This window comes from Osmia lignaria, chromosome 15 (assembly GCF_051020975.1).
Source record: "Osmia lignaria lignaria isolate PbOS001 chromosome 15, iyOsmLign1, whole genome shotgun sequence".
NCBI lineage: Eukaryota > Metazoa > Arthropoda > Insecta > Hymenoptera > Megachilidae > Osmia > Osmia lignaria.
In genome coordinates this window covers 10,957,982-10,973,366 of record NC_135046.1, presented here as the reverse complement: position 1 = coordinate 10,973,366, position 15,385 = coordinate 10,957,982, and the positions used below count along the sequence as shown (strand labels likewise).

Below are 15,385 nucleotides of genomic sequence, written 5' to 3'. Positions count from 1 at the left end.
GATACAAATCGGCTTCAAATGGAAAGTGATAGATCTACAATCCATTACTTGATAATAGAACGGTAAACAGAGTGAGTCATGTTTCGCGGCCATTAGCATTTATCGGAGTGGTAGCGCTTGAAATGTTGAAGAAAAATAGTTACGGTATACGTTATCGGGTTATCGGGTCTCCTAATCAGGTACTTTCTAATTTCCCCAGATCGCATCTTGTCCCTAGCTTATCTCACCTGTTGCGGTATTCAGCTTCGTTCACCGTCTATCCATTATCCGGTTACTGAAGAAACTTTTCATTTAACAATCGTCTGTTGTATCGCATGATACACTTTAAATAAACCTACCCTTAGAACTATTCAACTTCTAGACATGCAAAAACAATTTCTATGAAATGTAGATCAAATGAAAAGCAATTGATAAATTATGATGGTCAACTTACAAATTAGGAGCACCACCGCGTTCACGATCAATCATCCGCAAAAAGCTTCTTCTCTCTCGATTCTCGATGCACCAGCTAGGACAATGTGTTCGCGAGCTTCGTAACCGAGCATCCAGGACTTGCCGTGCGTCCACTAGCCAGCCGAGACACACAGTGCACTTTGTACGCTGGAATAATTAGCAGCATCGTGCAAGGTGTATGCCAGCTCTAACAAGGTTAGCTAGTTTGGCCTGCGGGGGCCCAACGTTGAAGGAGGCGCCCCTGTTCGAGATCCATCCATCGTTTTCTTCACTAGGGAGACCAACGGTCGGTCTGATGACTCATCGGGGCCTTGCTGGTGGCTACGACGACGATGATGATGATGGTGGTTACCAGCCCCTTCCAGAGCCACCCCGTTAACGGTGCATCGTGCTGCTCCTCCACGTGCGCCTCTCTTAGTCATCCTCTCTTCTCTTTTTTTTTTCCTCTCCTTTTTATTCTCCACTCCGCCTTCGTTCTTTCTTCCTCGCCCTTACGTACCCACTTCCTGTTGCCGTCGGGCCGTAGGTTCACCTGATCGATGCACGTGTTAAATAGTCGAGTAGACTGGTAGAAAGACCGGTGGTTGTTGTCTAGCTCGACGTACAATGAACAAATTCGTTGTAAATCGGTTTGTGAGTCAGCGAGCGAGTACACGCGTTCGCCAGGATACGGTTCGCGGAATGCGGATTGATCGTCGAGGTCGACGAACGTTCGGTTTTTCTTGCATTATTGTCTGGATTCGATTTGAGTCGCGCGGTTCGAAGAAGATCGGTCGACGAATCGTACCATCCACGTCGGCGCAACTAGGATTTTAACCCTTCCGACCGAACGCTTCGGTCGCTTAACTTCATTAAAATCAAGTTCGTAAACTCACGTGACAATATGACTGTTGAATGTTTTATATTCAGTTCGATTAAATTAGTTATTTTTATCGAAGAGGAAGGCCGGTTCCTGTTTTGGAAAAACCAGATCCACCTTGCTAAAGACTTATTGGGTTTATATAGAAAGCGTTTCGTTGAATATTTAAATGATATATTTATGCGCGAAGGTTGATGAGTTTTTTCATCAGTGTTCTAAACACTTTTTCTGGTTGGTTGGAATGCAGTCAGGTGATACTGCATTTACCTGCAGATATGAATCACTGAAATGTGTGTACTTTGTGCAATGGTTCTACAACTTTTTATTATTCTATAATTGGAAGGTTAATTGTTCTCTGGATCACTGACGATGAGGCTAAATTTAAATTACTCGTTTAAATATTAGTTTTAAATGCTGTTGAAGAAAGGTGTATTTGAGCTCGGTTTAAATTCCCACCGCTGGTTTCCCAAATAACGTGCCGTAAAATAAAGGGACGACGATAAAATTGCCATTCGCTGAACAAGAAGAACCTAACAGAGCACTGCTAATTGGTTAATCGTGTTTATCGGTTGCACTGGTCCCGCGGAGAGTCAAAAGCCAGTGGCGAAGATAAAATTTGTTTTTTTTTTTTGTCCGACAACCGGGCAAAAGTACTCCAACGCGAGTAGTAAACTAATCGAAAGTACCGTTCCACGAAGTCGGCCACTTTCGAACACCGAGCGGAGGCAAATTAATATCTTTTTCGCGACAGGAAGACTGGCGTCTATCGTTTCGTCGGACTTCTTTTGCGTCTACAACAGGAAATTCGCATTTCTACCATTGTTCCTCCAATAGTGTATCGCTCCGAAAGAATGTGAATGGGTTTACTCCAAGATCGTTAATTGATCCCGGAAAAAGTTCGTCAAAAATACAACTTATTTTCATCTCCTTTGAAAACCACTTCTGGAATTTCTATTCAAAATGAGATATATAAACAGATCTAAAAATCTTTCCATAACATTAGTATATCAACCCGATCTTCAAAATTTCCTCAAGATTTTAAAATTTTCAGTGGTCTCATCGTTCTCGCCTCCGCGCAAATATTTCTGAAAATTGGAATATCCATAGACACCGAGCCGAATTAGCAATGCATAAATTGCAGTAGAATAAAGTGCGGTGCTGTGACGTTGCCGGGGCAAGGTATGATTCACTATCCAATCCTTCCTGTTCGTCGCCACTTGTCTGCCCCTTTCCCTGCCTCTTTGCCCTTGCTTTTCAGTGCCGACACACAAGAGAGGAGGGACTGCTACTAGGCCTCGCCGTTCGTTTGGCGAAAGCACGCTCTCCAGCCTCTTAATAAAACGGGACCGTTGCACAATCAGACGTTGCCCCTCGAAGGCATGACGGAACAACCGAATCGTGACGCATAAAACCGTCCAGAGTGGTGTCTCTGATTTAGGTGTCTCAGGTGACACAATTCCACAATGATTCGCTGGTGTCCGAGCACAGTTATTAAAATCGCAGCTTTCGCGCTACGTGGCCTTGGTATCCTGCAACCAACATCTGAAATTGTGCAATCTGAACTGCACTGTATAGATGTATAGGTTCTTCGTTATACAAGGCTGACTAAAGGGACGAGATTTGATTTAACTATACTTAATATTCAAGATAACACAAATTTCATTAAGAAAAATTAAACGGTGACGAATAGAACATCGCGTGATATGCACCTGCTGGAGATGCGTTATGCATTTAAATGCGATGGAATAGAAACGGAAAGTAAACGATTCATCGATACTGATTCACACGACTGTTATCCGAGGAAAATGATAAGAAACTATAGTTAGCTAGTTGTCTCGATATAGGTCGCGCTTCAGTTTATCATCATGTTTCACCTTTTTTCCATTTCATTTTTTTCGGTTGCATCTGGAAGAGTATCTCATCGAACCTGTTTACATTGCTATTTTTATCGGGCCGCGTAAACGCGGCGTTATCAGTCGTCGACACACGAGTCGGTTTACGAATCGGGAAGACAAGTTTAACGGGACCGCGTTAAATATTTATACACCTCGATCGAGGTTATCGGCTACGCTCGTTTCTTCGTAACCCTTGCTCACAGGGATTTTCAAGAGTGTCGCGGAGGAGTCGGGAATAATTTACATTTATTCAGAATTTCGTGGAAAATATACAATTGGCAAGGTTAGAAAAATCTTCAACAAAATGTCTATCATTCTGGATGAATGTTTAAAAGTCAAAGTGGATCTCTTTTAATACACACTGCGACGCGCTTTCGAGATCCGAAGAGAAAAGGTAGAAAAAGGTAGAGGAACAGGGGGGAGAGAAGGTCTGGTTCGTTGTTGTACTTTCATGAAAATAATGTCCCGGTCGAGCTTGTTTGCCCGCGATAAGGTTTCCTCGTGCGTCTTGTATCGCGGTCGCCGGTGTCCCCGCGGGCCTCGCCACTCGAATTCCCCGGTATACATTTTTTTTTCTGCTCGAACAGACCCCCGGAACAAGGAGATAACGAGTGCACGTAGCCCTGCAGGCGGCTTATGCGAGTCGGTCCGCTTCTGCTTCGATTTCGCGCTCGTATCTCGCGGCTCTCAGCTGGGGGTGGCGACGGGCGAAAAGAAAAAACGTAACAAAGAAGACAAGCAACTTTCTAATTATTCATCATCGTGTCCGAGCGAGAGAAAGAAAACCGGCCGAGTCTGCTAACGTTTCCTCTCCGCTAATACTTTCATCCAAAGAGGATTTCACGAACGTTCGGTTTAACCAGCACTTTATTTCTCTCTTAGATTCTTTTTCCTCTTCCGTCCCAAGTGAACGCTCCTACGGATTATCAGTTTTCTTCGCTGAATGATTTGAAAGATTTAGAGTATTGACTCCACTAAATGACAAGATGTTATAGATTTTCATATCATTTTTAGTTAATATACAAATAAAAGGATAGGAAGACTTAATTTGCCCCATGGAAACTAGGCTTTAAACTCTAAGAAAGAAGGAAAGGAAGAGAACGTAGGAAAAAGGAAGGAAGGAAAGCGAAGAAGCACGAACCCATAATTTCGAAGGGTGCACCCTCCCCTACAGGGACGAGCAGTGGGAAAACGAAGGAGAAAAGGGTCTGTAAACGATTTCTCGGCGTGCATTTATACCTGAGTCTCCCCTGTTGCAATTCGGGGTCAAAGAACGTCTCCCGTAGGGCTCTTCCATCGAGGGATGTTCGTGAAGGTTTCCTTGTTGCGGGTGCTGCGTCGAGTTAGAATAATTCATCATTACTTTTTGGCTTCCCGTAATAATCCGTGCAACGCCCACCGATTATGCGCGCGTTGACCATGCCTGCGAGCGATTTCCCATACGGCAACACCATGGGGCTCGATTCTCCCTCGTTTCTTCGCTGTTTTGCCCTTCCATCGACTGTTCTCCTCTAGAAAAAGAAATCGGGCTCCCTCTCTTATTTCATTGCCTCGTCTCTCTTTCTTTCTCTCTTTCCGCCGCTCTCCTCTCGCGTTTATTAAAATGCACCACGCGGAGGAGCTACGAGGCGGACCCCGTTCCTGGTGGCTCCCATAACGAAATTACTGTGATTAGCCGTTCACCCTCCCACGCTAACCACCGTTCTAACTTGCCCTAATTCTACCCCCGCGCAGCCCCCTTGCGTTTTCCTTTTGACCGCGACGCGCCAATGTTACCGATTCGTGAACGCGAACGCTCTCGTGTCGTCTCCAGAGTGGTTCCTCTAATGGCCTAATTTTTGCTCCCCGTCTATGGAATTTACCAGGACCACCTCAGGGATCCTTTCATTTTTGGGATTCGCACGTAACCTGCTTCCCCGTGATTAGACTAGAAATTAATTCAATTTTCAAATTTTTCTATTTATTTTTTTGATGGATCTTTTAGGCGAACATGTATTATAAGAATGCAAAGAAAGCCATGTATTCATGGAAAGAGTTTTAAAATTCTACCGATTCTTTTTTACTAAAAATAGTAGATGGGCCCGAGAATGCTTCGATAGGGAGGTCGCAAAGAGCACTTTAACGAATTCCAACCGTACCCTGATAAGATAGATAATGCGTACAACTCGGATCGTGTGTCGCGGAATAACATCAAGATTAAATCACCCTATCGCGTCAGCCGTGTTACGCTCTAACGACGCTTTAACGAGCGACGAAAAATAAACTGGAAAATGGTTGCTCGCGAACCAGCCATCCCCGAAAGTTCATTAATCATTTGGAAAGACGAGTAGCCAGCCCGTTTACACAAAGAGCACCCACAAAGCGAAACCTTTGCCAGAGTTCACAAATTCGTCTCCCGTTTCTCTCCGCTGCATCATCATTATCATCCTTACAGTTCTATATTTCCACGAAATTCTGACACCTGTCGCGATTATTCCGACGGATAACAACGAACGTCTGTCAGGGTGCCCGGTATTCAGCCTCCCGACTCGAAAACACTTTTCCATGTTCGAAAAGAAACGAGGATATTCGAGGGGCCCTAAGTTTCGTGGTAAGGGGCCTGAAAGTCTCAGAAAAGCCGGACGAATTCCAGGAACTCGGGTCTCCTCGACGTTCGGAGTGGGGAGAGACCCTTTTTGTCCACCTTCACGAGGAGATCCCATAAAGATAGGGGCGACGGACGCGGTGAGGGACCAGTTTTCGGGGTCCCATACCATTTATTACGTGACGCGGCGAGGATCTTTTCACGGACAGGAGATGCTACGTAAACGAAGGAGGAGAAAAGGCAAGGCCAGATGTGTGGAACCACCGTCAGTGCTTGTTTGCTGCTCCTTTAAGGATCCTCCTGATGCTTCTTTTACGGCTTCCAAAATTTCCAACTGTCCTTCTTCATCTGCAAGAGGACACTGTGCTCTCGCGTTTCCCTCTGGTCATCCTCTCTGGGTCACGTTTACACAAGTGTTCTCTCCGTTGGCTACGCGAAAGCAAGAAAAAAAAAAGAGAGAGAAAAGGAAAAATTGGAAGCTGCCCCCTGCGCGGTGACCAGGATATTTCCAAGCGAGTTTATCCGTCTGCTAACGAGCCAGGACATTTGTCCGTCTCTACGGGTTGGAAGACAAGGGCGAGAAGAGATTTTTCAGATAGGTCACGAGTCGGAACGACTTTCCTCTCTGTAACCACGCAGGATTACCGGCCAATAAGGTCCTCTTCGACACGGTTACCTCTGGCTGGCTACGATCCAACTCCCATAAATCTCTCGGCCGCAAATTTACACTGCTTTATCGGTGTAGATTAGCTTTATCTGAACGACCTTCCGCAGCTACCGTCGCGACTGCTCGATTTTCTCTTTGTACTGGTGCTTTTCCAAACTGTGGGAACTCGAGACGACTGCATCAAGTTTCATCATCCCTGGCGAATTCGTTTCGCAGCATTTTCTACGATACTGCCAAGGAAACGGATATTCGATATCAGGGATTACGAAAATGATTCTGGGTTAATCGAGTGATAAGGATCGATTACTAACAGGAAAAATATTCGCCGTGATTTTCTAAACGATGCAATCTGTTCTGTAGAAATGTGAGGAAACTGGTGATGATTAATCTGCGAAGTTTATCATAATCGCAAGTGTTGCATCTTGGAAGTTGTTCGAAATCGTTTGGACATTCAAGGACGTTGGCATAATTTATCTTCCTTATCATTTTATCTCTTAGTTACACCTCATAACGAAATTAACACAAGTTATAGTAGCGGTTGATATTATATGCGCAGAGTTGACAGCAACTCGGAGGAGGAATAAAAATCGCAGTGGTCGTTTTAGTCCCAATTTCCTTCGTGTTTTCGGGAAACGAGTTGCTCTTCGAAAGCAGACACCGATGAACCCGAGGACAGGTAAAGAGCGTCTGGGTAGGGGGAATCCGAACCAGATGGACCTGTTGGGACCTGTTCCGGCTCGCAGGTGCATCGGTACGATCCGGGCACCCGGGTTCGTAGAGGAAAATAATGCACAGGTCGAGGGAGAAAAAGGACAAAGGGAGGAGGTGTAGGCGCGTCTTTTGCGCCGTTCGGAGACACCCCACTGTCGCCTGGTTTGTCGAAACCCATCAACGATTATCGTACGTCGGCGATAACCTCGATCCGGTGGAAGTAGATCTAATAAAAGACCGTTAGATTCTTCGGATGATTCTTGGTAAATACGATCGAGGTGAAATTTCGTGGTCCGAATTATTTATGAAGGTAGGCCACGGTGAAATTTAATCAACGATACTCGTCATAAACACTCGCGAGAGTTTTGCGTCGTTTAGATAGGTGGCAATAAAAAGTACAATTTCGAAATTGGGCCCCATCGGTTCAGGTCTGTCCGTGGAAAATAAAAAAGGAAGCAACAGGATACGACGAAACGAAACGCTGCCAATGCCAATGCTAATAAGAATATTAAGGTTGGCTTTAAAGAGGTGCAAAAAAAGACCACTCTCACCGTCTCCGTCTGGTGTCTGTCTGCCTGGCGACTGTCTGGCTCTCTATGCCTGTCCGGCCTGCGAACCGTGCCGCTGTCCCAGCGATTTATGGATCTCTACTCGCTACTCTTTCGACGTAATTGACGAGTAGGCTGCTGCGGTTGCCTCGGAAACTTTGAAAATCTTTGAACGATCGTGTTTCTTTGTTTGCTTCCTTCTTTGCATCAGCTGGCACCGAATCGGTACACGAGGGTGATTTATGGTTTCAGGTGGAGCCTGATATACCGATCCCATAGAATTAGGAGTTTCTGAATAACTCATACTTTACAACATCGATGTTTGGAGTATAATGAAAATTGTGGACGTGAATCAGTCTTGTATCGAACGTAAGTATCTCCGTAAGAGCAAGGATCTTTATAAATTCGAGTCCCGATGTAATATTTAGCGAGGCCCGTGACCGCGAAGGATTTAAATTGTAAAGGGTTGCCATTAAAAGGATCGAGCCGGACGGGACACGCGAGAGCACGTATAATACGAGGAAATTTCTCATGTGCGGGGACAATAGAACGTACGCGTTACCGCGATGCCCATAACGCTTGATAAACGAGTAAATTTTCTGGCTTCCCATTTAAACGAAGTGTCGTGCACGCGCGTTGCCCGCCACTTTCACTCCCTTTATTCTCTTCGTTTCAGGGAAAAAAGATCCCGGTGCCGGTGAATTTATCGCGAAGCATTTATAATCCTGGTCGAAGCGGCGTGTCCGTTCGTGTTTATCGGTTTTATCGTGGCCCGATTCGTCCGGGCATTCCGCGTGAAAAATTGTCTTCCCTCGTTTCCTGGCCGGCCCCGTTTCCTCCGTTTGGATCGTCTCGAATCCGTCCGGGTTAATCGAGAACCCTGCAACGCGGCGCCGCACGAAAATAACAGCCAGACTAGATCCCGAGCGATTAGAAACGTTTTATCGCGAAATTATTCGCGCACAACCACTTCCGGCCGTTTCGCGGGCTTGTTAAGTCGGGTAAAAACGCCGACAGGGTCGAAGCCCTGCTCTTCGCGCGAAAAGATTTTCGCTAACTGACGCACGTTTCCGCGGAGCAGTGGCAAATTGCCTTCTGTTTCTGACGAGCGAAATTCATAAGCGAGGAACCAGCCGCGATGAGAATTAAATCCGAGGTCGATGGACGTTGCTTTTTGCTAGTTTATTCATTCGAAGTTGTGGAATTTTTAACGCGTTCTCGACAGATACTTCCAGATCCACCTTGACTGCGATCTCGACGATATGCATATGATGCAAATTTGCATCGCCATAAAAGATTTTAAATCGTACAGCTGTTGGCCTTTTTTCTAAAAAAGCAGGAGATATAATTACACTTCGATAGCCCAAATATTTTCTTCCCAATACATTATGTTATATTTCCTTCTTTTTTAAGAAAATGGTCGATCATTGTACAGGGATCAACAACTGTAAACGTTACCCTAGTCCAAAATTGAAAAATTAATATTAAAATTATTCTAGTAGCCAGAAGCAGAAAGAATCTATCGAGATACGCGATCGACGAAGATCGATGCACGTGAAATTTTGTCGGCGACCGCGTGGAACGAGCGCGGTAACGAGGTTACGCGATGCACGTAAGTGCTGTTAAGAGTTCGTCGTCTCTTGGCATACGTTCAGTCGATTCTCGTAGTTGAGTCGGTGAGTCATCGGGTTCGTTTCCTGCTGTTGGAAGGTCCGTCACACTATATTCGAGTTAACTCGATGGTTCTGGGTTCGAGCATCGTGAAGGGGGAGGGAAGTTCGGGAGGGCGGAAAGGTCCCTCGGGTTGGGACCGTGTTTCGATGCTTCGAAAAACCGTGCAGGATTGGACGGTTGCTAGGCACGAACCTGTTCTTTCGAAAAATCACGTGATTCATCTCGCTTCTGACTAACCTGCCTGATATTTCGCTGAATCTCCCCCTGCGATGCCTTTCGCTTTGATGAGTCAATGGTCACAGATAGCGGCCACTGTACACACAAACAGTACAACCTGGGAATATCTGTATCGTCAGCGAACGCCGGGATCGCCGTTGTTAGACGGCATGTCACCTGTGTTTGATCCGCGATATCGTTGGGAATGATAAACGAAATGGGAGCAGGTTAACACCGCTCCTCGAGCTGTTACGTAAGTTCCTCGTCGTTCATTATCATCATTCTTTTTTCATTTTCCTTCGTGTATAATCCGAAGGATCGCGTATTCGCGATTTTCAGTAAACGCGACCCACGATGATGATACGTTTGCGATAAGAACGCGGAGGAAAATCAAAATCAAGTCTAACATTCCTCGCATCGCGTCAGCATTCAGCTTTATCTATCGAAAGGAAAACTTCGCAAATATCTAACTGTAGAAAAATCACCGACAAAAATACCAAGGCAAAGTCCATCGTAATCAAACAAAATATTCTTACGATGAGTTTATGGGAGAGGAAATGTTATAATAGACGAATTATATCAAGAAATTCTTGCGCGATGGTATCACCCCCCGCGCGATCGTGGAATCGCGCGTGCGGGTTCGTCGCCACCCGCAGCGGAGGGAAAAGATCGTGCGACAACGGATAAGGAAAGCTATGAAAAAGAAAAAAAAATCTTCCGTGGAAGTTTATCGGGTTGAACTGTCATGATTCACCGGTCTGGTATCTGCCAATGATGGCGGAGGCAAAGTACAGGTAACATCCAGGATTGGCCCAAGCAGAGTAGCGAGACTCGGAGCGACGTGTTTCGATTGGCGGAAGACAACCGAAGGCGCGTGTCCAAGACCCCTCCTAGCCCGATAAATCTTTTCCAGATTAGCCTGGCAGTGAGACGCGATAGACAATTCGAAAATTAGTCTGAAGAAGGTCAGTTGTATTAAATCGTCGCTCCGTTCGTATCTGTTGAGGATACAAACCCAGAAGTGCTCTAAAATCTACTCTTTGGAAATTCATCAAGGTAAGTGGCGTTTTTTTTTTCTTCTCTATTTTTTTAATTGATTGTCACCTTGTTTCTCTCTTATCGGTGCACACGTGATAATGATTTCTTCCTTGTTCAACATAGCGTACGTGTTCGACGACACGTCGCGTCTCGCGAAATAGTTACGGTTTGTTTATTCGATCGACGATTATAATTTCGAGTTACCTGATAAATCGAATGTGAAGTGCTGTGAATCTTCAGCTAATCGTAATGGATTTATCTGGATATACTTGTACCAATATCTTGATGAATATTATATGTAGTTCATTTCATTTTCTAATTCAAATTTTCTACTTGAATTTACGGTACAGTTCATAAATGGAATTTTCCATGGCCTTTGAGAGACTAAATTAAAAATATAAAGACACATCAGTGGGCAGGGAAGCAGCTTCGTGTCGTTTGCGGTTTAGAAGATAGCTGCGATTCAAGGACGACTAACGAAATTCCGTCGAATGACTCTAAATGAAACTGCGTCACGGATTGCTCATTCTGAAACGCAGTAGCATTCTTCTAGGCAAGGTCGAGGGACAGTCCGTTATCTGTCCGCGAACTAGCCGTCCTTTAAAGTACAACCATCTATGTTGCAATATTACTGTTAATACTTTGTTTAAACACAATCGGATATAGGTTCCTTAGTCTCCTCGAGGCCATCGTTAGAAGCAACCATGTCCGCGATTAGCTCGACTGATGATACTCTTTTTGTTCTGCCTAAACGAACTGTACTCCTATCTATCGGACCTTGATGATACACCTTGGGTCGACTGGTTATCTGCGATTTCCGCGTATATACCTGCATATTACGCCCTCGCAGCTGGGAATGCATGTGCATGCACCTGCAAAGTGCACGGAGTCACTCGTGACGCGAGCGTGCGTTTTTTCTCCTCTTTCAATTGTTTGTTACAATTAACACGTTGACCAACAGTGGGAATCACCGGTGATCGATGCTATAAATTTATAGTTGAAAGGAAAATTTTTATATTGCATTAATTTTTCTAATCGCATGTATTGGTGGAGGTAGTAAGATTATTCACGGGTATTCCAATTTTTTTTATATATCAATGTCAACGTGATAACCAACGATTCATTGATTTTACGATTCGTCACACCTGCTGTCACGTGTGACAATTTGAAATGTTTGAAAGTCTTAAACGACACAGTACTTTATCTTAATTTATCAATTAAATATCGAGAAGGAAAAACTGCGAATACTGACCATCGCAATTTTTAATTAAATTATAAACCGATATATTTTCGATATCGTACCGGTATTTGTTTTGATATTATTACGTAATCATATTTTGATAAATTTTTTTAATACACGTATTTTCAAGTGTATCTTATCGCTGTTAGACGTAAATACAAATTGATGGATGAAATCACGATGAAAATAGATTTTGCGCAGAAAGTTCGGCTCCGTTCGGCGACGCCGACGATGTTTTGTCGCGAAAGCCGCACGGAAGGCGACAGACAAGGCAGGCCAACGTTTTGCGGCCTAAGCTCTGTCGGCCGGCTCGTTATCGCATCCGCAAACACCCTCGCGAGTTCTCCCGTTTCCGGTTTGCAGGCTCGCGTACGCACAGTAGCCCGCGTCCTTCGTAGACACGATTGATATAATCGCCTCCCCGGAAGAGTTGCCAAGTATCTTCTTCTATCTTACGCAATTGGTTGCATCTCGCATAAACGTTAACACCAGCTTCACGTTTCTTATTTTGAATTATAGAATTTATTATTCGTGCTATCTTGATCTTTTATTACCTACCTTGTTGAATTAAGTAATTACGATCAAGCTGGAAGACGAGAGGAAAATCGTTGGAAGGCTTGACAAGTCTTAGAAAAACGATTTCCTTTGAGACGGAGGTGTTCACTTATCGAACAATCCCATCTCGTTACGTGTACCTGGTGCACGTGTTCCATAGACTTTCGTGACTGACGTGTTTGCACTTCTCGGAACGGAGTTCTTTCACTCGGGTCACTTAATACTATGCACTCTCGGAATGGACGATTTGAAAAATTACGAAATTGCCGATATTAGTTGCGTTCACGTAAAAGCGATTTTTGAATCCCACCTCTCCTTATCCCCTGCCAATTCAGACGTTTATTCGCTTCTTTATCGTTTTCTCCAACCTATCTCTCCCTTTTTATCTCTCTATCTCTCTCTCTCTGTTACATTTATCAGCGATAACAGAGAGAGTTTGTTCGTAAATTGTTGCCGTAAATGCACTTGTTCGCGATGAAGAACGAAAAAGGAAACTGCATATCCGAGTGTTACGTGTCAGTGCAAATCCGTGACTTTGCTTTCTTCAATGCCAATCATTCTCGACGATAACAATTACATCCGTGCGATTTTTATTCCCCTCCGATCGAATGTTTGCAGAACCGGCCGCGTTTTGACACCAGAAAGCAGAAAACCGCTTTATTGCTGTTTGATTAAGATACCGGCGCGGATCGAACACAAGCGCTTTTTTTCTTTATTTGCTCGAGATATTATTTCGTCCGGTGATCGGATTCGCTCGCGAACTCGATAAACAACCGATAAAAAGAGACCCGTGTCACTTCCACGGGCAATTACTGATTCCTAGAAATTACGATTCGAAAAATACACGGCCACAGTTTTCCGGCTATTGTTATTCGCCGTCTATTCTGTTTATCGCTGTCCACCTTAGTAAGGTCGCGATCGGCCGTGACGTTTTAATAATTTCTCCCGACGCGACACGCCGGTCGCCCCGACATTTGCACAGAACAAGTAATAAATCTGGTTCGACGAACCGAGCCCAGGGGTGAACGCACCCGATGACCCGATAAAAATGATAAGAAATGCAATTCGTAACGCGGACATGATAAGTTGAATCACCTTTCGGATGCGATTCTCAACCGATTTTTTTCCTTCGCCTACCTTGCTGCAGGATCATCGAATCCTGAACTAATTAAGAGACAGAGGATCTCTGATTGTTATTCTTTATTCTATCAACATTTGCATACTTAATTTATTACTTTTATCTCGGTATTAATTGAACGATCCCTGTCGGGTACCTTGCGGCAGAAATTAAAAATACAAGTTAATGCTCGGTGTTCGGTGACCCTGTTAGCCGTCCACGATTTCTCCGGTAGTTTTCGTTCGCAACCTTGTCCGGTGCCCGGCCAATTGCTCGTCCAACGACTGCTTTTTTGCTGGACACCCGGTACGAACGTCGTGTTTAATAACGTTGCTCTTGCCGTTAACCTTCGTAAACGACGACAAACGGCGTATCCATAATACTGGAGTGGACGAGAAGCGTGCTCGAACTTGCTCGCGATGAACGCGTGAGCGATAACGCGCTCTTTCCAACCACGATAATGGGACGCGATAATTTCTGACGCTTCGTTAATCGGGAAGACCTTAAACTTCGAATTTCTTCTCTTTTTATCCTTTTCGAGATATCGTCGCGATTGATCGACTGTTTATATCCGATGATTATTTTGCACCGCGATTTTGCCTGTTATCGTCTACTACCGTAATCACGGAAGGCAGAATGTCTTTTTTTTATCAAAGTTATATCTAAATTGTACAAAATTCGTTCGCTGAATCAGGGAATTCACCGTGTCACTAGCGGTGATCCTGATCATTGTTCCACGATCGACACCCGACAAAAGGGATTTGTACACCTTCGAAACAAAGTGGCGCGCAGGTTCCTGGACCGGTGACCAGTGCATCCACCCACGCGAGGATGCTACTCGTTCTAAAAATATACAATCCGGTCCGTGCATACGGTGCTACCGATTTTAAATCTCGCCACGCTACCATCCGGGAACCGATTCAATACTTTCCGTGGAAATAAAACGAAAGTAGCCCGGTACATACTCGTAGAGAGTACGCGAGAGGAAGAACACGGGGATGTTCGAGACGTCTCCTCCAAAGTGTTAAACTCCTGATCTTGGCATGAAAATTACATTATCGCAGTCGAGGGATTAAATATTCACAAAGATAACGAAGATAATTTTTTGCTGATCAAGCGAGTGAATTTTTTTTATCTGCCCATCTCTATTCATAGTAGTCACCGGTGAAATAATTTTTAATAATAATCCGGTACAACGTTCGATCGATAAAATCTTCTGTACTGTCCACCGATGAACAAAAGTCTCGCGGGACGGCTCAGGGGCAAGAGGGAAACCTCGTTCGCTCCGCCAGTTCCCCAACGTTTGGGTTTTTGACGATGCACGTTATATAGGCGTAGGATTCTGACCTACCGTTAATCATTTTAATATATCATTTCGTACTTAAAAAAAAAACTCAAGTCAAGTGGTTTAGTTCGATTTCAAAAAAATTGTTTTGTTTTAAAGCATACTTTTCGGATCCACTGTATGTCTACGCCAATGCTCGCCTCGCACTATCTCCCTCAAAGTGAAAAACGGGCACCAACGAATTACAGTTATCTTCATAAACAGGTCTAATATATATTTATGCAAAGTTTCATCAAAATCGGAGTGTATCAGTCCCCGATGTTCCCTTGTCAGTCTCAATACGTCTCATCGACTTTCTTCGTCACACGGTCTGAATCAATGTGCGTGATCGTTTTATGCCAATAGCTCGCTAGAACCGAAAATACGTGTGAAATGCGTGTCTTCCTTCCATTCTGACGAATCAATAGTGCATCGGTGCATAGTATATTTATGAATAAGATAAGCACCACTATTTAAAGGAAAGTTGCGCGGAGTCGGTGTCAA

General features: G+C 44.4%; 1 protein-coding gene across 2 annotated transcripts in view; it reads left to right on the top strand.

Moving 5' to 3' along the window:
- Positions 1 to 15,385, top strand: part of LOC117600435 (uncharacterized) — a 257,165-nt gene that overhangs the window by 217,972 nt on the left and 23,808 nt on the right. The window contains exon 1 of one of the 2 annotated variants that reach the window (XM_034315871.2): positions 10,518 to 10,663. The exons of the other annotated variant lie outside the window; for it this stretch is intronic. The gene's annotated coding sequence lies outside the window, so the exon portion shown is untranslated. Of the gene's footprint in view, positions 1 to 10,517; positions 10,664 to 15,385 lie in introns of those variants that run through there. 2 annotated transcript variants of the gene reach the window in all.